The sequence below is a fragment of the Harmonia axyridis genome, chromosome 3 (assembly GCF_914767665.1).
Source record: "Harmonia axyridis chromosome 3, icHarAxyr1.1, whole genome shotgun sequence".
In the NCBI taxonomy this organism is placed as follows: Eukaryota; Metazoa; Arthropoda; class Insecta; order Coleoptera; family Coccinellidae; genus Harmonia; species Harmonia axyridis.
Window position 1 is genome coordinate 42,254,366 of NC_059503.1, and position 26,280 is coordinate 42,280,645.

A 26,280-nucleotide genomic window follows, 5' to 3' on the forward strand; every position below is an offset into this window, starting at 1 on the left:
AAAACTTGAAGATTACAGCATCGGCTAATTTGATCGAGTTGCTCCACTCTTTGTCTGAGTTTTTCATTTTCATCTTTGAAACATTTTAATTCCGATTTTACTTCAAACATGTCAGATTTATATTTGTTTTCAATATCAATCAGCTGTTCCTCAAACATCAACAACTTCTTATTTACTTCTGTCGAAATTCCATCTGCCACTTTATCAACTATCATCTTGATAAAATCGGGATCTGTCCACAAATGTTTCAATGAAACATTTACTATAGATTTTAATTCTTCCGTTTTGTCCCGTGTTAGAGGCATTTTTGAGAAACTGTAATACTCTATATTATAGTATATTTAAGACGCAGAATTACTATCTCAAATACTAGAGTTTGGTAGAGTTAGGGATTTATTCTTTTAATAGTCGAGAACTCGCGTAGAAACACACCTACTCGAACGAGAGCATGTGTTGGAATAAAATATATAACATCTTGTTGACATACATTTTTCGAGTTTCAATCATTCTCAAAACTGAATAAAATAATATACACAAGTACGTATAGATGACTAGGTGATAGATGTTGAAAGTGAAGACAGGCGGAAATCTAATTGATCATTCACAATTGGGTAATTGGGAGATTTTGTTTGTGCGCTGAGGATATTTCTAAAAACTCCAAAAGGTCTAAACGTTTTCCTTTAACACCTTCGTGTAAAATTTTTGTCTTAGTATAATCTATAAAATGATTAGGTAGAGGTGATGCAGTGATTGGAAAAACCGGTTGTAGATTTATTTTGAAGAATCGATCTTTTATGTTCTTCAATTCTAATTCCGAGAGATCGACCAGCCTGACCTATATAAAATGCAGAACATTCGTTACAAAACAACTTATAAACACCACTCAATTGTGAAATATCGAGTCGACTCTTACCACTAAAAAACATTGATTTTAAATTTTTCTTATTTGTACAAGGTGGGCCAATTTCGATGTTTTAGCAGTAGAACTTTTAAACCAGAGGAGATAGACAAAATCTGATAACCCATTCTCGGTCTCTGAGAAGCTAACAAGGGTTGTTTTCATTTGTGGCCACCTTCTTTTGTTTTCGAGTTATATGCGAAAATTGGAAAAATGGCGATATCGAAAAACATTTATTTATTTATATCTTCGCTAATACTGATGGTAGAGCTCTGAAATTAAAACATTATACAGGCACTTTTTCACGTAGAATCCACTGGCGTTCTTGTCTTTTCAAAAGGGTCTTCGATTACGAAGCTATGATCCAAAGTTATGTTTTTTAAATGGGAACACTAGATTTCTGTGCCATTTTTTGAAAGCTTAATTATTCCTGAATTCAAAAATATATAATATCTACAGAAATAGAAGGGTTTTCATTAAGTTGTTGGTTTACTAGATACTCTACTTCTGTATTTGTAATGACGGAAATAAATTTACTACATCAAATGGGACTAACCTTGCATCTGGGGGAATTTTGATTGTTTTCAGTTCATTGATCAACTGGATGGAGACTTTTGATGGAGACAATAATTTTCCTTGCGAATATAATAATAATAATAAATTTCTTTATTTGCAGAAGAACCTAACTAAGTTAGGTTTTTGTCCGCTGGGTGGCGCACCGCAGTAAATCATACTGAGTTGCGCCTGCCAGCGTTCATTAAGAAGCCTGCTATTTCGTTTGTTCGTCATCTTGGGTAGAGTTATGCGGTACTGATGATCCCTAATAAGAGTGAAACCGGTATATCGCTACTTTCACTTGATGACGTACATTCTCCTTGTTTACTTTCGATTATGATTCCTATGAAATGGCGACGATGGCGTGGAAATCTTCTCTTTTGACAATTGTTGTGTTGATGGCATTTTTGTTGATACATTAACCAGATAGTTGATTAATATCGTATGATATTACACACCTGGAAATCGTACTTTTTTTTCTTTTTTGAATTTTTCATTACCAAATGCAGGTGTTAGCCAATTATATATAATTAAACTGTTTGTTCCACAAGTTACATAAAAAAATTCCCCCATAATTCCATGCACTAAATAAAAAAAAAAGATGAAAACATTCAATCATACCGCTTGCTCCTCACACTAATCGTCCAAGAAGCAATAGCTTCATCCTTTATCTACACTTGGCTAGACCGAGACCCTTGAAGTCATTCCGTATCTGATTGTACAAAGCGTAAACATGGTAGGAAAAAGATTTAGTGAACAACGGTGTTGAATGACCAGGTGGTGAAATCAGTCCCCTATGCCTCAAATTGAGATTATGTACATCAGATCGAAAATGTATTTTTTTTTTCAAACGTACAATAACAACGTCTTTTTTCGACTGGCAGGATCATCGAAAAGTTCTACTTTTCCTCCGCCGCGCCGGAGGGAAAAGTGGTTGCTACGGAAACGATTAATTAGTTACTAAGGACAAGAATGAATAATTCTAATTCAAACGTCATTTTTATTGACCAATGTTATATTGTACAATTAATGTTGCATTATGAAAATTGAAACCATATAGTAATGGACGGTTAGATTTATGTTCAAAAGTGGTCAAATTCGATGTATAGGAACTCATCCGATAACATAATATTGATTTTCGAAATCGAATTATTCGAAATGACAACCTTTATTAAAATTTTTGTCAACAAAATATATTCCAAAAAAATCTGAGGTTTTAGAATTTGAAGACATTGAAAAGTTTTTGAATTCCTCGATGTCAAGATATGTATATCATCCTCAATATTATCACATCTTGTCTGAATTTTGGCAGGACATGATCATAATTTTGGGACAAAATTGCAGGTAATATTAATTATCAGATATTCTGGTGCATTCAGAAGAATCGAGTTGAGCAGCATAACAATAAATAATTATCTACCTCTCATCTGCTAAATAAGGGAGAATATATAATATCCTTGAAATGACATGGAGGATGGAAGATCTCTTCTGTTGCTGAAAGTTATGTAGAACTGCAGCACAGAAAAAACTGGATATTGCTAAAATTTTGGCTAGCTATATTCCTGCATCGAGTAGTCAAATTTTGAACGTTCCCATTTTAAATACAATTGACAAAGGTACTACAAACGTAACCACTTCATACCTGGATTATCATTCAATGCAGGGATGTATTATGCATTCTAATGTAACAATCAAAGTTTTCAATAATTGTACTTTCAAAAATATGGACTGAGAGTTCATTCAATCTTCAAATCATTATAGAATGAATAGAATATATCGAAACAAATCTCATTTATTTTCATAAAATCACATATTAGCACAATTGCAGTAATTCTTCTTTAGTAATCAAAAATATAAGTGCATTAATATTGTTGATGCGAATAATAATTCTCTCAATCATTTATTCTGAACACTCATGATATTTATGCTAAAATTTTTAGGTTAGTTATCTTAATATATATATTTCTTGTGTGCGGGTGTATGTGACTGAACTCCTCCTAAACGACTGGACCAATTTTGATGAAATTTTTTGTGTGTGTTCGTGGAGATTCGAGAATGGTTTAGATTTACAGTTTGGTCTACTGGAAAATGTTTTTTCAATTAATTTCTTATTTATAAGGAGTTGTTGATTTTGGAATGTCAAACGATGACATTTTGTGGCTTAGATATAGAAAATCCGTGTTTTTCTCACGGCCAATTGTACGTTGCGTGTTCCAGAGTTGGAAAACCATCGAGTTTGTTTGTTTATACTCCTCATGGACTAACTAAAAATATTGTACATCCAATGGCATTACGATGAATTAAGTTTTTGTAAATTAAAAAAAAATAAATATATATGTTATAAAATGTTTTGAGTGCAAGCTTTTTCACCTTTCATTAAAATGAGTTAAAGTTTTCATTTACGATGCTGTTATTTATTCAACAAAGTAATAACTTTTCAATAATAATTTTCATCAAAGCGGTCCAGATTGTTTCAGCTCATTAAAAAAAGTATGAAATTAAAGACGTGTGTACAGGACAACGTCTGTCGGGTCCGCTAGTATTACAATATATTTCATCAATGCCTTTCCATAACTTATCCGTAAAGAAAACATTGTAAACAATATTCTTCATGAAAAATATTTCTAGTTATTTCAATCTTTTTGGTTATCCAATGCAGTTATTAAATATATAAATACGTATGTGTGGATTGTACATATTAGTATTTTCGATTTTTTTCACCCTGGAGAGTTCAACAATTCTGCAAAATAAATGTAAATAGTAGTCATACGAGATGTAATAATTTTGCTTGATTCTACCTTCCATTTTATGAAACAACTTCTTCTATACTATTAGATAAGTTCGAGATAACACAGGATCTACTTGATATATTTCTATTTAGGCAAGTTCCAGGAATTTCGATATTAGTATATGTGTAGAGTAGATATTGTATTTGTTATTGTTCACGACATGACTTCTGAGCAAAAATGAAAATAAACAATGAAGTGACAGATAAATCCGTGACTGCTGACGGAGAGTTCGGAGTACCAACATAAAATAATAAAATATAAGCATGAAAGCTGTGCAAATCTGATATATTCTCGTACGATTTTATTCGGAATTTGATTGTATGAATTACAAAACGTTTGAAAAAAAAATAGCATATTTCATTCGGAGTTGAAGTGACTTTTCATGGCTCGCTTAAATTAGCCGCCTCACTCCGTTAGGCGGGTAAACATAAGCTCGCCATGAAAAGTGACACTTCTCCTCCTTATGAAATAATATACTTTTATTGTATAAGTAAGGTGGACTCTGGTGAACTATGATATCCAACTAATTGCACCATTTCAGTTTATGGATTACCGGATATCAGATTGACCGATTATTTACTATACTGGAAGCGATATGTGGACGATATTAATTGACTGGAACTGATGCTGAGAGTGATGAACAACAGTGGCATAAGGGTTTTCATCAGCCCATACATACGAGTTATATAAATTTACAATACCGTCTTTGTTAAACCCTGCTTCATCGGTCAAAAAAATAGTGTTATGAAGTTTGAGTTTCTTCGTTGCTTATTCAACAGCCAGTTTGCGAACTGGAGTCTACGGGGGAAATCTATAGGAAATAGTTGATGCACTTTTTGCAGATGATTAGGGTATAACAACTGTTCTTGAAGTACTTCATGAATTGACGTTTTTGATGTATTAAGCTGCGTGGCTAATCTTCGAGTGCTTATTGGAGGAGTGTCTCTATTAGACGTTGGTCAAGTCGCTGAAATGTTTCGTGATTTGGAATATTGCGATTAGGATATCTTTCTCCATACAACGTTCTTGCTTCCAAAGCATTGCAAGATGAAAGACCGTACCTACATAAGATACTCACTGAATGTGTATTCCATTATCGAATTGAATTTACCAAGATATTCACAATTCAATAAATTGATATCGAAGTAAAGGATTAACAAGTTAACAATAATCAAAGATGAGAAGATTCAAAATTTACACGTCAATGCAAGTTTTTTATTACTTTGTTGTTACCATAGTAACGTTTGTATTCCTCTCCAGTTCATCTTTCATTGTGATGTGATAAGAAACAGATTTTATCATATTGAATAACATAAACTTAAACTTTGTTGTTCCTTGAATAACTTTCATACCACGCTTTGTTGCCGGCTAAAAATTAAAATTCATGGTTCTATTTAATAGAAATAAAAAAATTAATTCCTTTGTTATTTTGTTTTTCGAAAACGGTTCATTTTATCTCAATGTTCAAGCTATCCAAATTTGTTTTTCTCTACTCCTTATCATACAGGGTATTAAAAATGTAAGCATTAAAATGTACAACCTAGTCCGCCCCTGATAAACAGAAAGATTTAATTAATTTAAATTTAAGGGCAGCATTTTAAGAGGTCCCCACTACTGTTCATCATATCAAATATTCTTTAAATTATATTAAGTAGTATGAATTTTTTTCCAGTAGAATGGATTTAGAAGGCCGTATCTCCGTAGGGTGGATCTCTAGGAAAAACAAATGATGGGAACTTGTCATCTTATTTTTTTATGTTTTGTCTGAATCCGCGAGATTTTCCACATTTTTCCCGGACACCCTGTATATGCAAATGGCGATTATACTAGCTTTGTTTACGGATTGTAAAAACATTCATCGGCGACGTTGTAGTTTTCGTATAATTGGTCCACCCTATCGACACCAATTTTTGTTTGATTATAATAGGTCACAATCTACAGTTTTTTTTCCTGTTTCCGGATCATGAAGATCCATGAAGTTATAGTATATTCAAAGTCACTTGGAGAAAGCTGAATATTTGGATTATACAAGGGTTGTCCAAATTTCCAGAAATTCCTTTGGGGGTAGTGAATTTATTATCTAACAATACTTTCAAATAAACCCCAGTATTTGGCGGAGCGTAGCATCCACTTCAAAGGGACATCAATGGCCAAGCGTTTTTATGGACTAGTTCAAGTGACTTTCGATGAACTATACCGAAATAACAATTTGGTAATTTATTTTTCTCTTTGAAATATCAGACCATCGTGATACCCTCCTGAAATCCAAAAACTTAGGAATTTTCTTCAATGTACCACCGTTAGTTAACATTTTTTGTTTTGACAGAAGTTTGGAGGTTATTGATGATTAATCTATTGTAATTTGCAAACAACTGATAGTATATTATTTCACTCGCTCTGCTCGCCGAAGGGGCTCCGCCCCTTGGACCCCGTCACTATGCCGGTAGATCCTTCACTGGGTATCCGTCTAGAAAATAAAAGATTTTTTTCGGGAACCTTGTATCGTTAGCTGATTTAAGACGATTCTTATAACCACAATAAAAATCATCTTGATTAACTGAAGGTCACAATATCAAAACGATTGACAGATTATTAATATTTCACACAAATTTTGAAGATTATTAATCCTTATGATCGTCGCCATTTTGCTTAGGAGCTGAGCGACCTTGTTCTGGTTCTCGAACGCTTGTCACTCGGTATACTATAGTAATAATAATATAATAATAATAATATTTATTGATTCCAAAAAATTACATGACTAAATATGGAACAAGTCAAATTTAACAATATAGAACTTCTAACAAACAATTATCTCTTACAATATTCTCTGAATTCTGAGAAGTTGTAAGGTTCACATCTTAATATAAATGCATAAAGATCTTTCTTAAATTTTCTGGGACAGACAATCTTTTGCAACTCTGATGGTAAAACATTGAAGAAACCAATGGCCGCACATTCAACAGATTTTTCCCTAACAACTGTCTTATGAACCGGAACAATGTAGGGAGACATTCTGCGGGTACAATTCAAGTTCTTATACGAATCAAAATAATGACAATGCTTGCTGAAAAAAATCAGTAACCTATATATATACAATACTATGCTGATTCTAGGGTGGAATTCTATATGATTGTTCTTCTAGAATATACCGTTTCGCCCTTGCTCACATGAAAATATTTGATGCAAATAACTTTCCATGGCGACAAATCAAGGGCGGTCCTAGCCTTAAATTTCGAGGGGGTTCGCAGTTATGGGCTTCGAGTTTTTCTATGGGACCAAATCCCAGATTACACTGATATCAAGCCTAACCTCTCAAAAATATTTATATTTAGATATTTATATGAATATTTATACAGGGTGATTCCGGAGGAGACCGTCAGATTTTAGGAGAAGTTTACACTAGTCAAGGCAGTTTCGAAACAATGTTTGGTTTATGGTTGGGGGCTTTTATTGAGAGTCTACAGAGTGATTTGTCTGATTCGACCGATTTTTCTTTTAATTTAACTTTGGTATGGCACTTCTTCAAAAATACAGAGTGGGAATTATGATAAATTCAGATTAAATTTGCAGGTTGAAAATAAGTGTTCATTACTGGAGCGTTTTTATTTTTTTTGGCACACGTCCAGTTTCCCAAGAAAAATTTTTTGAAGATGAACAATATCGTTATTTCGCTCCAAGGCAGTGAGAATATTCTGAACTAGATAGTAAAGCTGTATCGTCCAATGATACCAAGCTCTTCCTGAGTTCTAAAGTAGTTTTTCCAAATTCGAAATTCGTTTTTAATCACTCATATTCTGATGTATAATATCATTCAATCCAGAAAATATTTTCATACGTACTTACGTAAACCAAAAAATCTAATACAGAATAAACATTCGAAACATATTATGAAAGGCAAAACTAAGAATTAATACAAAATTTACATAGAATGGTCGAAATGATTTCCTCTTTTTTGAATACATCTTCGCGACCTTTTTATCAAATTTCCAATTGACCTTCTGATGAGGGCTTGATTTTGCTTGAGGATATTACATTCTTCGAAAATTCTTTCAACTAGGTGTTCTCTACTTCTAATTCAACCTCAAATTCCTAATTCGGTACTTATTTGAGGAGTACTAATAGACAGTTCCTCCTTCACCCGTACAACAATTTGATTGGAAATTTCATTTTGAGTGGGCCTATCAATGTGCTCTGCCTTACTAGGATATTGCCCATTACATGTTCTTTAGAATGATGGAATACTTATCCAAAAGTACCTTTATTTGGTTTACGCGGTTGGAAAATCGTCTTTGGTTTTCCATTTTGGCTTCATTTTCATTTCCGTTACGAAAATCATAAACAAAAATCAAATCTGCATATTCCGCATGAGTAAATAATTGGGGCATACTGAAATACACTTCTTGTTACAGATTATTTATTTAATATTCTCATTCTGTGGTTCACTGTGATGGTAACCATGGATCTTAACGAACTTGATTTAATTTGAGATTTAAGTTTCATAAAAAATTTTCTATTTGATAAACACTATTTCTCATCATTCGGAAGAGCTTTGTATCATTGGACGATACAGCTTTACTATCTAGTTCAGAATATTCTCACTGCCTTGGAGCGAAATAACGATATTGTTCATCTTTAAAAAAATTTTCTAGGAAAACTGGACGTGTGGCAAAAAAATAAAAACGCTCCAGTAATGTAAACTTATGGTAGAACCTGAAGCAGAGAGCGAATTTTTGAAAACGGAATATACAGGGTGTTTTTTCATCCTTCAAATTTAATATGAACTTATCATAATTCCTACCCTGTATTTTTGAGAAATTTTTGTAATTATTGAAAGTAAACAATCATTGTTCTACACTGAAAATTTCATCAATATTGATTAAGCCTTACCAAAGTTACGAATTAAAGAAAAATCGGTCGAATCGGACAAATCGCCCTGTAGACTGTCAATACTTCTCCTAAAATCTGACGGTCTCCTCCGGAATCACCCTGTATAAGGCGTACAACTTTGTTTCCGCCGTTTTGCAATAGATGGCTGTAACGGTAAGTGGTAGTCGAAATAAATATATCGTAGATGTCATACAATAAGTTTAGGTATTTGTGAACATAATGCCATCGACATGTTAGTCGATTTGTGTCTGCATCATAAAGTTATTCACGATTAACCATGTCAGCTTACGAGCCAAATTCTCATCATTTGCGGGAGGTTTAAATTTTCTGCTTCAATAAGAATAAATCTGCAGCTGAGGCTCATCGAATGCTCTCAAATACCTATGGTGTGGCCGCTATTAGTGAAAGAACGTGCCGAGAATGGTTTCAACGCTTGAAGAACGATAATTATTACTTCGAAGACCAGCATGGCGGTAGAAGAGCGAAGGTTTTCGAATATGCAGAATTAGAGGCATTACTTGATCAAGACTCATGTCAAACACAACAATAATTGGCAGGATCATTATGAGTGATACTACAAGTCATTTCAAAACACCTGAAAGTCGTAGGAATGATTCAGAAACAAGGAAATTGGGTGCCGTACGAGTTGAACCCGGGAGGTGTTTGAACGGCGTTTGTTCGCTTGTGAACAGCTGCTTGCAGGGCAAAAACGGAAGTGATTTCTGCATCGGATCGGGACTGGAGACGAAAAATGAATTCAGTACGATAATCCCAAGCGCATAAAATCATGGGGATATCCCGGCCATGCTTCCACGTCGACGGCCAAACCGAATATTCACGTAAGGTCATGCTCAGTATTTGGTGGGACCAGCTCGGCGTAGTGTATTATGACTGAAACGATCACAGGCGATCGTTATCGAACGCAATTAATGCGTTTGTGCCGAGCATTGATAGACAAACCGCTGCAATACAACGAGAGAGAAGATGAATTCATTTTACTGCATGACAATGCTTGACCCCAAGTTGAGAAGTGGTCAAGATATAATTGGAAACGTTGAAATAGGAATTCCTACCCCACCCGACTTATTCTCCAGACGTTGCTCCCTCGGACTATCACTTGTTTCGATCAATGGCACACGGCCTGGCTGAATGAAGAATGATGAAGAAGTAAAAACTTTGATCGATTCGTGGATCGCTTCAAAAGATGACCAGTTTTTTCAATTCGCACGCTGCCCGAAAGATGGGAGAAAGTAGTGACCAGCGATGGGCAATACTTTGAAATATCAATATATAACCAGTTTTTTACAATAAAGCCTCGTATTTCGCAAAAAAAGTTGTACTTTTATGTATTTGTTGTATTATAATATTATTATTTACTTATCAGGGTTTTAACCATTCAGGTAGAAATTAACAAAAATTAAATAGTAAATCGATTGTTTGATATGAAAAAAAAAGAAGACAATTGGCAACTACAACACAAGATTTAATTTGGTCTGTGAACCCTTTGAAAACCTTGTAATCACAGCGTCCTCGTCAACATCAATGTCCCTATTAATGTTCAGGAGGACTAAACTGAATCCGATGCAAATCTCGGAAAAACCAGATAGAAAAAATCCCAGAAATATTTGCACAAACAAATTATTATTATTAAAAATATCATCAAACATTCAAACGAGCCGACAGTTGAGTATCATGCACGAATCTGAGAATTTTGGAAAAACAATAATTATGAATTATAAGCTTATTATGCAAAATCTCCTTATATATTCATATTTTTTCCTATGTTTGTATATGTTGAATGCAATTAGGAAACGAATAGGTATTATTTTTAAAAATAAAGGTTTATTTTACAAAGTACATAATTGTATCAAAGCGAAGAAATCTTTCATCCATGTTCATTTCCAACTTTTTCAATAAGTGGTTCATAAACAATATCCTCAGGATTATCTCTTTTCAACTCTTTCAAGATGAACACAATATGTAGAATACATCTTGATATCAGGAGGAGACAAATTAGATCTAGTCATGGTTCATAAACAATATCCTCAGGATTATCTCCTTTCAACTCTTTCAAGATGAACACATTATGTAGAATACATCTTGATATCAGGAGGAGACAAATTAGATCTAGTCTGAGCGTCTCCAATAATTTCAATCGACGAAATTGTTCTTTTCTTTTCACAAAACACATTCAAAAATTCTTCGATATCAGCTCCGTTAGCTCCGTCATCGTTCAGCAAAACACACACGCACCTTTTGCTCCGTGGTCACGTGATCTATCAACCGTTCGCACCAAACACCACACGCTCCGCACAAGTGTGGATTTGCCGAACGCAGTCAGTAACCGTAATGATTTCACCAAACTAAGATGTCTAAAAATATAGTGTATGCACTCAGCAATTTTTGAATGGAATGACATTCGACCAAATTGAAAATATTAGTTTTATTTCGTGGCGACGCCGCAATGTCATACTTTTTATTTCGATCTTTTTTCCTTTGATTTTGACAGGATACATTAATTAAAACTCGATCCTAGCCAATCAGAAGCTTTACTAATATTTTCAAAATTGGCAAAACAAAATCTAATCAGTCCATACACCAGGTTTTTAAACATCTTAATCATAACCATAGACAAAGATTTCTCTATGATCGTATGATCTCCAGACGATTTTGAGGGGGGTCTAATTCTTGTCATTTTTGCTCTAGATGGTCCCGTTTGGGCTGTGATTTTACGTTTAAAATTTGCCGAAATGTCACAAGCGGTTTTATATATTATAGATAAGGAGGAGAAGTATCACTTTTCATGGCGAGCTTGTGTTTACCCGCCCAACGGTAATTTAAGCGAGCCATGAAAAGTCCGAGTGAAATATGCTATTTTTTTTCAAACGTTTTGAAATTCATAAAAGTCTGGAGATCCTTAAATTGGCAGAATGAACGGATTAGCTCAGAATTAGAGAAATCTAATTTGAAAATTAGATTTTTCTAGTTCTGAGCTTTTATTTTATTATTATACAGGGTGATTCCGGAGGAGACCGTCAGATTTTAGGAGAAGTTTACACTAGTCAAGGCAGTTTCGTAACAATGTTTGGTTTATGGTTGGGGGCCTTTATTGAGAGTCTACAGGGTGATTTGTCCGATTCCACCTATTATTATTTTATTCATAACTTTGGTATGGCTTGATCAATATCGATGAAATTTTCAGTGTAGAACATTATGTATGTCAACTTTCAATAATTCCAACACTTTTTCAAAAACAAAGGGTGGGAATTATGATAAGTTCAGATTAAATTTGCAGGTTGAAAAAACACCCTGTACATTCCGTTTTCAAAAATTCGCTACCTGCTTAAGATTCTACCATAAGTTTACATTACTGAAGCGTTTATATTTTTTTTGGCACACGTCCAGTTATTTCGCTCCAAGGCAGTGAGAATATTCTGAACTAGATGGTAAAGCTGTATCGTTCAATGATACAAAGCTTTTCCGAATGTATGAAAAATAGTAGTTTTTATCAAACCGAAAATTTTCCATGAAACTTAAATCTCAATTAAAATCAAGTTCGTTAAGATCCATGGTTACCATCACACAGAACCACAGAATGAGAATATTGAATAAATACTCTGTCGCAAGAAGTGTATTTCAACATGGGGAATATGTAACATATGATTCTTGTTTATGGTTTTTGTAACGGAAAGGGAAATGAAGCCAAAATGTAATAACAAAGACGATTTCCAAACCGACGTCAACCAAATAAAGGTACTTTTGCACAAGTATTCCATTATTCTAAAGAACATAGGCAATCTCCTAGTAATAATAATAATGTTTTTTCAACATAAATAAACATGGTGAGTTACAGAGGTTTTCAATTCTAGAATTAACTAACTGTGCGTAACTATAAATCAACATTTTCTTTTATTTTTAACCCGTAGTAGTAAGGCAGAGCACATTGATAGGCCCACTCAAAATGAAATTTCCAATCAAATTGTTGAACGGGTGGAGGAGGAACCGCCTATCAGTACTCGTCAAATTAGTACCGAATTGGGAATTTCGCAGAGCAAAGTGTGCAAGTCTTTGAAGAAAAAAAAATTCCACCCATACCACTATCAAAATTTTCAAGAACTGTTGCCACAAGATCTGCCACAACGATTACAATTCTGTCGCTGGTTGTTAGTCAGCTACGAACTATTTTTCGTATTCTATTCAGCGACGAGGCTATGTTTACTAAGAATGGAATTTTTAATATCCACCATTCCCACGAATGGGCAAGAGACAACCCGCATTTGAAGAAAAGTCGTAATACACAACACAGATTTTCACAGATATTTGGCTTGAAACAATAAACAGAAATTTAGTTGGCCCTCACTTTTTCGCGGAAACTTTTGAAACTTTTTGGAAAATGTACATATCCGCTCTATGATTTTTCAGCATGACGGAGCATCACCTCACTTTGCATTGAATGTGAGAAATCACCAGGATGTAAATTATCCGAAAAGATGGATTGGTCGTGGAGACCCTATTGGTGAGCCACCAAGATCGTTTGATTTGAACCCTTTAGATTATTTTGTGTGAGGACATCTGAAAACAACAGTTTATAAGGTTGAAATTAGAAGTAAAGAACACCTAGTTGAAAGAATTTTCGAGAAATATAATATCTTAAAACAAAATCAATCCTTCATCAGAAGGTCAATTGGAAATTTGATTAGAATGTCGCGAATATGTATTCGAAAAAAGGAAATCATTTCAACATTCTATGTAAATTTTGTGGTTATCCTTAGTTTTTCGAATGTTTATTCTGTATTAGTTTTTTTACATTTTTTGGTTTACGTAGGTACGTATAAAGATATTTTCTGGATTAAATGATTTTATAAATCAGAATATGAGTGATTAAAAATGAATTTCGAATTTGGAAAAACTACTTGAGAACTCAGGAAGAGCTTTCAAATTTTCTATTTGATAAACACTATTTCTCATCATTCGGAAGAGCTTTGTATCATTGGACGACACAGCTTTACTATCTATTTTAGAATATTCTCACTGCCTTGGAGCGAAATAACGATATTGTTCATCTTTAAAAAAATTTTCTAGGAAAACTCGACGTGTGCCAAAAAAAATAAAAACTCTCCAGTAATGTTTACTTATGGTAGAATCCTAGGAAGGTAGCAAATTTTTGAAAACGGAATGTACAGGGTGTTTTTTCAACCTGCAAATTCAATCTGAACTTATCATAATTCCCACCCTGTATTTTTGAAAAAGTGTTGGAGTTATGAAAGTAGACAATCGTAGAGGAAAACAAATCAGATCAATTAATCAAGAATTAGTTCAAACAAGAGACAGATAATGAAAAATTTCATCAATATTGATCAAGCCATACCAAAGTTATGAATAAAATAAAAATCTGACGGTCTCCTCCGGAATCACCCTTTATGTGGGTACCTACTTCAAACTCTCCCGTCACGGATTTATGTGTCACTTCATCGTTCATTTTCATTTCTGCTCAGAAGTCAAGTCGTGAACAATAACAATATCTACTCTACACCTACTACCTAGTAATATCGAAATGCCTGGAACTTGCCTAAATAGAAATAAATCAAGTAGCACCTGTGTTATCAAATCTCGAACTTATCCATAATGTGAGTCTATGAAAATAAATAAATGAGATATGTTCTGATATATTCTATTCATTCTATAATAAATTGAAGATTGAATGAACTCTCAGTACAATTATTTATAGTTATGCTGCTCAACTCGATTCTTCTGCATGCACAAGAATATCTGATAATTAATATTACCTGCAATTTTGTCCGAAAATTATGAATATGTCCTGCCAAAATTCAGATAAGATGAAAAGATAAGATGTGATAATGTCGAGGATAATATACATACCTTGATGTCGAGGAATTCGAAATTCAAAAACTTTTCAATGTCTTCAAATTCTAAAACCTCAGATTTTCTTGGAATATATTTTCTACAAAAATTTCAATAAATCTTGTCATTTTGAATGATTTGCCAAAATCAATATTACGTTACTGGTTTAGTATACAACGTTACATCGAATATGTTTTCTCTTCAACAAATTTGACCACATTGAGCCATCAACTTTTGAACATAATTCTAACTGTCCATTACTACAGGGTTTCAATTTCCAGAATGTCATATTAACCAATTGTACAGGGTGGGCAAATAAGCGAGGTAAGCGGCTATATCTCAGGATCCACTCATCGTAGAGACTTGCGGTAAAAAATTTTACGACTAAAGTGTACAAGAGAACACACTGGAAATTGTTTTGAAGTTCATACCTCTACCGCTAAGGGGCGTAATAGCTACCGTCGAGTAGACAAATGAATTTTACTCGAAAATGTTTCATATGAAGTTGAAGAAAAAATATCATCATTGTAATTCTTGGAAAATTTTGAATTGTCACTTTCGATTTTACGACATCAAATGAGGGTAGGTGAAAGGGAGAAATCTGACTGATTGAAACGCCTCTAACTTCAGTTTGACTCAACATTTTTGAGCGAATTAGATCTCGTCTGAAAGATAATATCTTGTTGATGGAGGACAAAATATAGTCATGATAAATTCGTTTTTGCTGCTTTCGATAGGGGGCGCTAAGTCAGAAGTTCATTGTTTTGTTCATTTTACTCCGAAATTTCAAATGTAATGATAGGATTTTCTTAACAGAAACAGAAATTCCATCAAATTTGCATGAAAAACCTGAAGATCGTAAAGCGATAATTTCAGGCGTTCTGTAGTTATGGCCGAAAAAAGATATTCTTCAACTGATGCACTACGAAAAACCAACTTGTGTCTTTAAGTTCTTACAGAAACAGAAATCCCATCAAATTTGTATGAGAAAACCAAAAGGTCGCAAAGCGATAGCTTCAGACGTTGTGGAGTTATGGACGAAAAAAGATATTCTTCAACTGATGCACTGAAAAACTAAATTGTGTCTTCTTTCGGCCATAACTCTAGAACGCCTGAAGCTATCGCTTTGCGACCTTATGGTTTTTTCATACAAATTTGATGGAATTTCTGTTTCTGTCCGAACTTGAAGACACAAGTTGGTTTTTCGTAGTGCATCAGTTGAAGAATATCTTCTTTCGGCCATAACTTCAGAACGCCTGAAATTATCGCTTTACGACCATCAGGTTTTTTCATGCAAATTTGATGGAATTTCTGTTTCTGTTAAGAAAATCCTATCATTACATTTGAAATTTCGGAGTAAAATGAACAAAACAATGAACTTCTGACTTAGCGCCCCCTATCGAAAGCAGCAAAAACGAATTTATCATGACTATATTTTGTCCTCAATCAACAAGATATTATCTTTCAGACGAGATCTAATTCGCTCAAAAATGTTGAGTCAAACTGAAGTTAGAGGCGTTTCAATCAGTCAGATTTCTCCCTTTCGCCTACCCTCATTTGATGTCGTAAAATCGAAAGTGACAATTCAAAATTTTCCAAGAATTACAATGATGATATTTTTTCTTCAACTTCATATGAAACATTTTCGAGTAAAATTCATTTTTCTACTCGACGGTAGCTATTACGCCCCCTAGCGGTAGGGTTATGAACTTCAAAACAATTTCCAGTGTGTTCTCTTGTACACTTTAGCGTTAAAATTTTTTACCGCAAGTCTCTACGATGAGTGGATCCTGAGATATACATTTAATATAACTTTGGTCAATAAAAATGACGTTTGAATTAAAATTATTTATTCTTGTCCATGGTAGGTAACTAATTAATCGTTTCCGTAGCAACCTAATTTTTCCTCCGCCGGAGGGAAAAGTAGTTTTCTCTTCGGCGGAGGAAAGGTAGAATTTTTCGATGATCTTGTCAGTCGAGATATGACGTTGTTATTGTACGCTTGAAAATTTTTTTTTTCTTAATTGCTCTAAAGGGTATTTGTATTTCAATTGAAATAATAAGTCTTTGAGTGTAAGATGTCATGAAAAATGTTCATAAACAATAATATGAAAATCAAAATGACTAGACGAGAGGGCGTGATTATAGAACTTAACCAGAATATTTACATAACAAATGTTATGAACACCGCCATAAAGACATTTGCAAAGACAGTTAAAAATCGTCGAAGCAGTCTAACAAATTTTCGAGGATATTTAGTCGACGCACATCCTTCCTGAAGAGGCCGATTTAGTTCAGTTCGAATTTAAAAACAGAATTATATAAAAGTCAATGGCCAATTAACCATGAAAAGAACGAATACATTTTTTATTAAACTAAGATTATTCAGAATGATTTCGATATTCACTTATTCTTTCTTCTTTCATTCAGTGTACACAATAGTGAACTTATAAACGTATAAAATTTTAATTGTTATTTGTTTGTTTTTCATGTGCCAATTTTTATTCCATTTCTTTTATCTGTATAGATATTCACTGAATATTTTATTTTGCAGAGTGATACATTTCAACGAACTCAAAGAAGATCCTGCAAGAAGTCGCTAGAGAATACGTTTTTACAGTTGTCCACAAGAAGTAACTGATTGTCAATTTTTTAATGTAACTGATTCACATGTAACGAATAAAGATATAAATTTTTTGATCGTTACAAATAATATGGAAAAGTGGTTTTGTTCCAAAAAATATATATTCAAAGTGGTGTCTCGTAGGGATTTTTCGAAAAATAGATTATTATTTTCGAGTTATAATAAAAAAAAAAGAATGTTCATTTCCGGTTTGATGTGTTTTCTGAAGAATTTTTGTTTAATTTGAATGACAAAAATGGAACGAAACCATTTGTTGGATAGTGATTAATATATGTTTTAATCCTGTATATGTTGAATTTGAATACATATTGTAAATCATCGTGAACATTTTAAAGATTCTGATGTTTTTTAATTTTTATTTGGGTTCAAAATGTGTAGTCACAACCGATAAATATTTATTTTCATGATGGTTTGACTTGAACATCTCATCATGACAATTTGCTACATTCCTCACGGGAATTAAAGACGTATTTGTATATTCCTTTTTGAATCCATAACCTTGTTAATTAAGAGTGAATCAACTTTTGTACTATGTCCAAATCCAATATTATACTTTCGATTTTTTTGATACTTCACTTTTTAAAGCAGGAAAACCGTATCTCCATTTTTCATGTCCTGAATATTGCCGTGATTGTTTGACAATTAAAAATGTTTAAACTACTGAAATTTTTATTGATGCATATGAATCTACTAACTAGAATAATATTATAAAAATAGTATTTTACCAAAGTTGAATTTTTTCATATTCACTAGTTATATTGGAAATACCTCAGAAAAAGTTATAGGAAAATTGTATTCTCATCATACAAACATACGACGAGGAAATGGATCAAAGCAGAATTTTTCTGTCTTACTTCCATCGAAATTGGATATAAAAAAACAAATGTATATGTTATTCAGCTTTAGGATGTACAAATATCTAGATTCTTGAAATTACAAAGTGAATTGATTGGAAAATGTTGGTGTTCATTTGACATATTTGAGTTTCCACATAATATATACATATATAAAGGAAAAATATCATTCTATATGAGTATTTTTAAATGTGTGGTAGATTCAACAATACTCTGCCCAAAATTTAAAAAAAAAGCAAATAATGGTTCTAAATACAGAATTTTGTATAGGTACAATTGATTTATTGATCAAACACAAAACAAAGGTGAAAAACCATAACTCAAACTACATATGATTAATGAAAAATAATAAATCGGTAATCAGGTCACCACAGTAGTAATTTTTTATGAAACAAACCATTGACCAAATATTCCATTGGTTTTTTGTTTCTTCTCTAATCAGTAATTTCTAGGCTGTTGAAAGGGGCAAGTAATTTTCATTAAAAAAAATGGTTACATTAAATGTGATTCAAAATCAAAAATCATATTTTTTTCTTAAAATCTTCATTCTAAAAGCCAATTTGATACCTATTCTCTATTCATCATGAAATATTTCATTAAGTCGAAAAATAATTTCATGATTTGAATATCAAGTTAATAAATAAAATGATTCATATTAAAAGACAACATTCATAAATATACACCTTATGAATAGCAAAAGTTTCTTAAGATTACATGGATAATAAGAAAGTTGAATAATCCATGTTTTTGTCCAAATATTCTTTGGCGTTCAACACGATTGTTACCTACGTTCATCTAATTGGGGACGACAAATAACTTTCAGCTGTTGTAACTAGAGTGTATTGGTCCTTTTATACATAAACCGCTTTGTCTAATCACAGTTCCATTTCGGAAAAACATGTAAAACTGATTTTAGATTTCTTTTTTTCATCTAACTACTTGAAACAGTATATCGAGACAATTTGAAATAGGAAATTCCTCACTAACTAAATTGTTTCGAAATGCCTTTTCAGAATTTCGTGAGAAATTCTCTCAATATATATGACTAAAATGTGAATTATAATATTCATCGAAATTAATAAAGGCAATTATTTTCACCTAATCAAAATGAATAACTCAAAATTTCAACAAAGCTTTTTCGAAAATTGACGTCTGTAAGATAGATACCTTGAAAATATTATTGAATGAGGTAAATATTCTCTAAGCCCTCTTCCAATATTTGTATATTTTTTGTACATATTGGAGAATTCTCCATAGTGATTATAAAAATAAAATAAATTCATCTAAACAATTTTTTCATTTTCATTCCATCCATATCAAAGGTAATAATATATTACCAAGGACAATATTATTGATCCGGGGTAGTTGTGGCTCGGAAAGCCTTCCTGGAACTGCGACCGTGTAATCATGTTGATGAAAATGGTTGCTGCATATTTTCGACAAGAAAGAAGGGTTGAAATCAATGCTTCCTCAGCTAACATCCACTGTTCCCTTAATTTGTCATCCTTTGGAAAACTGTTAATAAATATTTCCTTTACGTATGAATGTCAGAAGATTTGAAAGATATAAATACTTACGAATGAAATTTCAAATTTTGGCTTTTTTCTAATCTCACTGTGCAATTGAAGGCTGCACAAGTGTGAGGCATTTTATTTAAAAATTAGTTCTTTTGGTGCTTTGAATTTCGCAATAGCAAATGAATTAACCTCTAGAAAAACATGAGCTTTCGATTAATTTTCAAGATGAAATCGGCCTTTCAATAAGTTTCATGAACTTATTGAAATCCGAGAAAGATTTCACGGAATACTTACAGCTAATTCCTTTTATTAGAATGTTCAACAATTTTACAAATCGAATCAATCAGGTTAACTACGTGTTCAATTCAGAATGAGAGAAAAATTAGCGATTTTCTGAATGTGAGTTCAATGTTTTGATCATATGATTTTGACGTTGACCCAACTAGCTCCATCTCTCTCTTTCATTTGCGGCATGCCAGAATTTCTCTCTAAAGGCCTGTCCATACGATAATTATCGTTTTGTACGATAATTTTCTGCTCAGTGCTATGTACGATACCGCATGTACGATAATAGCGTTTTGTACAATAATTTCAGAGTACCATTTGAGCTAGAGTGTCCTTAGATAATGAAAATTTAATGAAACTGTTCAAATGATGTTCGATCAATAGATTGCTCTTAGGGAATGAAGAGGATGTTCTACCAATTCAATATTTAACTACTCTCATCCTAATAGACATTTTCAATTTCCCTTTTTTACAAGTGTTTCTTCATGCTTTGTCGGCATTATATATAACAGAATCAGGGCCCCCGCAACCGCGCGTGCGACGCGTGCACCGCACACGGGCGCAACTCTAAAGGGGCGCCAAAACCTCTTATATAGACCGCAAGATTCTTTAAAATTTTTCCAACAATGTTTTTTTTCAAACTTCTTTCTTGCAATTTACAAGTTTCCGAACGTCGCAATCGGTATGAAATAGCCAGATTGCTATTATCCGATTTTTTATGAGTAAATAAATCGTAGATAATAATTATGCCTTTGTCGGCACGAGATTTCTTTAAAGGCGGCCACTCACGAGGCTACCTTGTTCGAGCGTTCGGATAATTTTACAGTCGGGCAGCTCGGGACACGACCGCACAACTGTAAATCAGAGATTGAACTTGACTGCCCGACTGGAATCTCTTGGACGCTTGGCGTTCAAAGTCTCGAAAAAACGCTTCGTGAGTGGCGGGCTTAAGGGCACCCAGCAACCTGCATCGGACGGCAGGCACCCTTTCTTCGATTATCACTTACACATATGGTAAATTGGTAAACATAAACAATCATCAATACCGAAACGACGGCCTTTAGTCAGGGGAATTACTGAAACTCACTTTCGACACCATCTGTTGGAAAAATACTACAAGTTGCGGAGAATTTCTGAAACTACCAAAATCTGTTTGCTGCACTTTAACAGCGAGAGGCGGCGTAATCCAAATAATAGATATTTTATTTCGCAACGTTTAAATTTAAATACTTAGATAATTAAAACTTGAAAAGATTTGTATTTTATGTAATTGTATTTTGTTTAACTGTTTTTTGTTGTGATTAAATTAAATTTTATGAAATGGTAAGTAAGTACCTTTCCATGGTTCTTCTGAAATACTTTTTGAATATGATAATGGAAACTTTCTCAAAACTGTCTGAGATGATTTCGTCTTTTGATCCTGTGATGAGAGAGCACATAAGTCGAGTGCAAAACTCACAAACAAATTCCTTGAGAATGACCCATTATTTAGGCTACCAGATAAAAAATGAAATTAAATTTAGATGAATTAGGAAAGAAAATCGAAGACACACTTATTTATATAATTGTATTCTAAGACAATCGATTTCGGCACTAGGCCATCATCAGGTCAGCTGAAAATAAGATGTAAAAATATAATCACAACATGATAACTTAACATACAATTTTTACAAAGTTTTGATAGTGATAGTGTCTGATCTAAATAAAAGGATGTATTATAAACTCACCGTCAAAGAAATAAGTACTTTTCAAAAAAGACATTAGATGTATAATAATTTTTCTGATAAATTGTTCCCATGTATACATATATATATATATATATCTAGGTGTTAAAAGTTAAATACCAAATTGTACCTACTCCCTTCTATGAAAACCAATATTGACAGTTTTGAATCGGAATATGTTTTATGTTTTCATAATTCCGTGTATTAGTTGACCTTCAGATTCTAGAAAGCGAATACAGAGGCAGGCGGAAAAGTCTATATAGTTAGAGGTTGGATCATCTTAAATAAATTAACTGTGGGAAAATCTTTAATATCGTTGAGGAGGTGTTCGTCATTCTTGTTTTTTAAAATCGCTAGTTGTTCTAAGAGTTAATTTATAAAAATCATTATGTTGATGCAGTAATTTTACTAATTTTAGTTTATCTAGTGAGGTAGAGTGTGCTCTCAACTAGATGATTTCCCATGGCAGAAGCAGGTCTATTTTTTATATGTTCATTAAATCTGATTTTTGCAGCTCTGGTCGTCATACCGATATAGAACGCAGGACAGTTATCACATGTTATCTTATATATCGGGTGTCCCAAGGTGAGTGGCCTATTAGATTATTATGGAAACTATTGATGGTAAAGATTTCAAATTTTGTGGATAGATATTTGGCGATGTTAGGTACATTTTTAAAATAATTTCACATTTCCAGTGTTGCCGGATGTACCACAATTTGGCAACAACTTTGTTATTTTGAATAGGACATCCGGTATTTCTATTTTTTTTATGATACTCCATAAAATATTAAATCTATTCACTCTTACTTTTCCATCTCTATCTTCAACGGTTTTTGAGTTATTAATTATTTTTCGAAATTTTTAATCAAATTGGCGTATTACGAAAATGACTCTAGTTCGTTCAATATTTGAGATTTAAGTCAGAAATTTTGCAAGTCGTTAGATATTGATCTGATCTGTGTCACTGCTCTTGAATTATGGTTGTCAATAATACAGGACGGCCAAAAAAAATCATCATTTGCCAAGTTACAAAATTGTAAAAAAGTCTATTTTTTCAAATTAGACATCTAGTATATTTTTCAATTTTTGGAATCAGTACAACACACTCTACAATTTTTCTATTCACGTCCCTATACCTATCTCAACTGGAGTCCGAGTTATATGCGTTATATGTGTATATCTTTCTTGAGCCATTATTTATAGAAAAACCTCGGAACAAAACACCTGTTAGGCAATTATTGTTTATTTTGACATTTATGGATTGAACTGATTCATTGATATATCGATCTATGAACCACATAGAGAACATAACAATACAAAAGATATTAACACTTATTGAATCAATGTGAAATCTAATAAACGCATATAACTCGGAATCCAGTTGAGATAGGTATAGGGACGTGAATAGAAAAATTGTAGAGTGTGTTGTACTGATTCCAAAAATTGAAAAATATACTAGGTGTCTAATATGAAAAAATAGACTTTTTTACAATTTTGTAACTTGACGAATGATGATTTTTTTTGGTCCGTCCTGAATTATTGACAACCATAATTCAAAAGCAGTGACACAGATCAGATCAATATCTAACGACTTGCAAAATTTCTGACTTAAATCTCAAATATTGAACGAACTAGAGTCATTTTCGTAATACGCCAATTTGATTAAAAATTTCGAAAAATAATTAATAACTCAAAAACCGTTGAAGATAGAGATGGAAAAGTAAGAGTGAATAGATTTAATATTTTATGGAGTATCATAAAAAAAATAGAAATACCGGATGTCCTATTCAAAATAACAAAGTTGTTGCCAAATTGTGGTACATCCGGCAACACTGGAAATGTGAAATTATTTTAAAAATGTACCTAACATCGCCAAATATCTATCCACAAAATTTGAAATCTTTACCATCAATAGTTTCCATAATAATCTAATAGGCCACTCACCTTGGGACACCCGATATACCGCTTTTTTGGTTGTTATCTTCTTTGGGTAAGCGTACACTATTAAAGAAGGAAATCAGAAGGCAGATCAATATTTCAGGACTCGTAGACATGAAACTAAAGTTTCTACACCACCATCTTCTGAAGATTTTACATCCGATAGAATATGAAGTATTGATATACAAACTTGAGGAAGATATATTTTTTGAGAACTATAATGCAGATTACAGAAGAAGAAGAAAACTCCAAAATCTGATCACAAGCTATAACCGACAAAGAGATTTTTCATCACGACAACTCTCCACCGTCAATAATCACGAAGGCGAATCGAACATTGACAACTCCATACATGTCTTCCACAGACGATTTACAAACCTATCCAATGTTGAGTTCACGACTAGCGAGACTGCCCTACTTAATCTTGGTCACAAATTTGCACCCACACCTCGAAGAATGGATGTTCACACCCTAGCTATCGACTTAGAACTACAGCTGAAAAGACACCCTAGCTATAATACACTAAGTAAGAATCTTGTGAATATTTTAAGGAGTAATGTTAAAAAGTTGAACATGCTTGACTGTCATATACCAGGTTTCACAAACAGACAATTTGTCGAGACCTTAAAATCCATCAAATCGAAAGTTAACACTAACAATCTAACAATCACAAAAGCCGACAAAAATGCGGGTCTTCTTTCAACATCATCATACAACGAGAAGACACTCGACATCTTCGAAAACAACAACATCCGAGTCTCTAATAGTCTAATACAAACCCTTTAAATAAATATACCACACAGCTTAATAAGACGCTCAGAAATGCTTTACCAACTCTTCAAAAATTCATATCCCGTTTAAATATTCACAGCCTGAAAGAAAAGAACCCAAAAATTCCTAATCTATATAGTCTAAAAAAATTACATAAGGCAGACAAAAGCATTAGACCCATAACCTCGGCATTCAGTTCGCCTGCTCATAAAGTTTCAAGAATCATCAATCTGATCTTAACAGGACAAATCAACTATAAGTCACCCATGTCAATAAGAAACTCTATTGAATTAGTTAATGTTATTAAATCCACTAATCTCAGTTCAAACAACAAATATATTCTGGTTTCTTTTGGTATTGTAAACCTTTACACTAATGTTCCAGTCCTGTAATCCCTAAATCTTCTCAGAGAATACCTGAATAACTGTAATTTAATTGAAAACTTCGACGCCACTCCCGAAGATATACATACACTGATGAATCTAATAGAGCTCATTACACAACAAAATTTTTTCACGTTTGAAGGAAATGTCTACACTATGGCTGACGGGTTGGCCATGGGTTCACCATTGAGCGGTCTTCTTGCCAATATCTTTATAGACCATATAGTGTCTCTGATTCGTACACCTTTTCTTCCAGAAGATTGTTCTATGGAAGAGATATGTTGACGACATCATCTGTATATGGTGTGGAACCATCCAAGAATTGAAATCTTCCCTAGAGTTCATCAATTCACTCTCCAAAATCAAGTTCACTTTAGAAATTTCAAAAGAAAATAACATCAATTTCCTAGATATAAACATAACCCTAAAACCTGATAATACGTTCGAATTTGACATATATAGAAAACCTACTCAAACCGTTATAGTTATTCCCAAATATTCATATCATTCTCCTCAAATCAAAAAGACCGCCCTTCACTTTCTCCTGAACCGTCTCGTCAATATCCCACTATCTGAAGTGAACTATCACAAAGAACTAAACAACATATATAAAATAGCAACTGTGAATCGTTACTCAAAACAGTTTGTCAATGATATCCTAGCCTCTATAATAAAGAGAAAACTTCTCAAAAACATATACCCACATACCGCTATTAAGACGACATACGCAACCATCCCCTAGTTCTCCAACCTCAACAGCAAACTAAAATCATTGTTGAAAGGTTTGACTACCTCGGTAGTATGGTCGACTGGAAGGTTGACTGGTGGTGCCGAGGGTACCGGGTTCGAATCCCGGCTAGGTCATGGATGTTGTATATGTCTGGTGGTGGTTAATGAATTATCGTATATTACTTGATTATGGGTACATAGCATTACTGCTGAGCCCGAATAAAATAGAAAAAAAAATTGTTGAAAGGTTTTAATTTGAACCTTGTCAACACATCACATAGAACAGTAGAAAGAATGCTCGTCAATAATAAACCCAAAAAAGACAACAATCCTGCCTTCTATATCGGTATGACGACCAGAGCTGCAAAAATCAGATTTAATGAACATATAAAAAATAGACCTGCTTCTACCATGGGAAATCATCTAGTTGAGAGCAAACACT

The 26,280-nt window shown here is 33.3% G+C and overlaps 1 protein-coding gene and 1 long non-coding RNA gene across 19 annotated transcripts in view; one reads left to right on the forward strand and one right to left on the reverse strand.

Annotated features, from left to right (window-relative positions):
* Positions 1-18,295, forward strand: part of LOC123676324 (eukaryotic translation initiation factor 4E transporter-like) — a 209,863-nt gene extending 191,568 nt beyond the window's left edge. For all 17 annotated transcript variants that reach the window (XM_045612154.1, XM_045612168.1, XM_045612170.1 and 14 more), the window contains one exon: positions 17,546-18,295. The gene's annotated coding sequence lies outside the window, so the exon portion shown is untranslated. The remainder of the gene's footprint in view (positions 1-17,545) is intronic.
* A 952-nt stretch (positions 18,296-19,247) lies between these two features.
* On the reverse strand, positions 19,248-22,042 carry LOC123676326. 2 transcript variants are annotated; one of them, XR_006746919.1, is made up of 3 exons: positions 20,301-22,042; positions 20,067-20,197; positions 19,248-20,004 (listed from the first exon to the last, which is right to left on the reverse strand). It is a non-coding gene; the product is annotated as an uncharacterized LOC123676326 (long non-coding RNA). The 2 variants fall into 2 exon arrangements; XR_006746918.1 differs by having other exon boundaries at positions 19,248-20,197.
* Positions 22,043-26,280: the final 4,238 nt, after the last annotated feature.